This window comes from Pteropus vampyrus, unplaced genomic scaffold (assembly GCF_000151845.1).
Source record: "Pteropus vampyrus isolate Shadow unplaced genomic scaffold, Pvam_2.0 Scaffold117, whole genome shotgun sequence".
NCBI classification, from domain to species: domain Eukaryota; kingdom Metazoa; phylum Chordata; class Mammalia; order Chiroptera; family Pteropodidae; genus Pteropus; species Pteropus vampyrus.
Window position 1 is genome coordinate 3,100,461 of NW_011888898.1, and position 2,581 is coordinate 3,103,041.

Below are 2,581 nucleotides of genomic sequence, written 5' to 3' on the forward strand. Positions count from 1 at the left end.
GAAGCCGTGCTCTTCTTCCTCTTGGTATATAACTTAGGAACAGAATTTAATGTTTTAGGTGTTTTGGGATTCCAATGGATGCCCTAATGCCAGGGTTGGCAAACTTTTTCAACAAAGAGCCTAAGTCAGTAAAAATTTAGGCTTTGTGGGCCAAGAGGCAAAATTGGAGATGTTACATAAATATTTATATAACAAAATGAATTTCCACAAAATTATTAATGAAATTCAACGTAAAATAATTGAGTAAAATTTATCTTGTAATGTTACAGGCCTATTGAGGAGAAGATGGAATTCTTTTTTTAGGGAAGAACATTTTGCTTAATGGGGATACAAAGTTAACATTCCTTATCATCAAACTTGGCCCATGGAGCACAGTTTGCCAACCCCTATCCTAAAAGATCATAGTGAAAAGGGGGATGCGGAGCATCCTTCCTCTGATTTAAGTAGCTTTGTGGGGCTCTAGCTATTAAGTCTCCACTGGAAGCTATTCGGTTGAGTTTAGTAGTCGGGGGGGGGGAGGGTTTTCACATGTACTTTCGTCTTTAAAAAGAGACTTTTGATCTGCGATGATTGACAATTTGTCTACCATCCACTGTGTGGGCGGTGGAAACGTCTGTGGTTGCTTTTACCCAGAATTTGAACTTCCTGCTGTGGTTCCAGCCACCAACAGTCACGCCCTTGGTGTCCTGTGGTAGGAGCCAGGCCATTCCCGTGTGGCTGTTGGGTCCAGCTCAGATGTCAAAACCTGGCTGTCTGGAAAGAGCCGAGTTGTTCCTAACAGGCCATCCTCCAGAAGGCGCTGCCCGAATTTCTGCCCTGCGGCCCTCTCAGTCTTCTGGAGTGAATGGCAGCCTTTCAGCTCCCCTGAAAGGGGGTTGGGCCAGGAACATTTGTGGGTTCTTCACCCTCAGTGAACTCTCCCAAGGGAGAAAGGACAGGGAGGTTCTAAAAGTATTTCCAAATGCCGCTGGAAAATCCCAAAGCAAATTCAGGACTAAATCTAAAGATGACGGCTCTGTGCTGAGTGACCTTCGCAGAGGAAACTTGTCCCATCTGAAATCCTGGTGTGCACCTTTCACCTTAGTGGGCTGCAGGGAACTGGGCTTAGAGTTCCCGAAACGCAACTAGAACTTTCCCGTGACGACCGTTTGAATTCGTGATCTGTGGTTAGGGTGTCCCACAGTTGTGGGATCTGCCCTTCATTATTGCTGGTGGGTTTACAGGTGGTTCTGTTCAAGGCTGGAGTTTAGGCCTAAGCAGGGCAGAGAAGAAGCGTGAGGTGCCACTTTCACCAGGTCACCTCCCTGCGTCACACCTCGGTCCCCGGCTCCTGCCAGGTCTTCTGCTCTGAAGAGAAAATACTTCTACTGTGACTTTTCAGTGTAGAACTTTGGAGTGTGAGGATGCACCACAGTGACCTGATGAAGCTGGGGGGTAAAACACCTGCTCTCTCCAACGGCAAACCAGCAAATGGGTCTCCACTGCCCCCTGACCTCTGGCCACAATCTTGGGGAGAGGGTAGGTCCCTTGAGCTGTTGCCTCAGCCAAGAGAGTTCCTGGGCCCTTTGGGCGGGGACTGCCACTGAGGCACTGTTGCCCTTAGCGGTGATGTAGTAACGTGGATGGTGTTGAAGAACGTCACATCAGCCCCTCTGGCTGCCGTGGGTCCCCGCCTGGCTCCTACCCTTTGCCCTTGCCCCTGGAGAGCAAGCAGACACTCAGTCACGCTTCCTTTCCTTGGTGTGCCCGCTCCACACTCTCCTCATCACAGAACCCCGTGAAGGCCCCCGGACGTGGTGTTAGGGGTTTCCTCTCCCTCACTCGGCAATGGAGGGAAGTCAGAGGAAGGGCAGCTTCTGGAAGATGCAGGCGCGGGCCATCACATCGTATGCAGCTCTGAGCTATGGCAACAACAGGGCACATGCACCTCAGCAGCTTTCTTGCGAAGATTACACAAGGTCACCTGCTGCTGTTTTTAGTCAGAGCTGCTGCACATTGGCCGCTGGTGGCCTTGGAAGAAAAAGGAAGATCTCAGTGCTAGAGCCAACCTCATCACCGCTGCTGGTCATGACCCCGCGAACTAGAGAGCACGGGCCCATCTCTGGGGTGCTGCACGTGCCTGATGGCGAGTGAGTGTGAAGCTGCTCCTCAGTGCCAGGGACATGGGCTCAATGAATGCCAGGTCTGATTTTCCAAGAGAAGCAGTGAATGCACATTTTTATGTGAAATCTCCCAACGTTTTGAGTCAACTAATGAACTTCCTTTCCTCCCTGTGTAAAAGTGCTATCACAGCTCTCAGGCCACAGCCGAGACCATCATGGTGGCCTCTGACCTCTGGAAGGCCTGTGGTCCTGGAAGCTCTGGCCAGGGAGGTGCTGTGGGTCCTCAGAACACCGGCAGCACCGCTTGTGGCACAGGTGGAACGTGCCACGTAACAGAATTGCTGCAGGACCCATGGGAAACAGGCCCACGTCTCATCGAGTCTACAGTGCTGTCCGCTGTGAAATGCATCTTAGTGTAACACCAAGAAAAAATGCTCTCAGTTATAAGTGTAAGACACTTGATTGAAAGGAATGTCCCA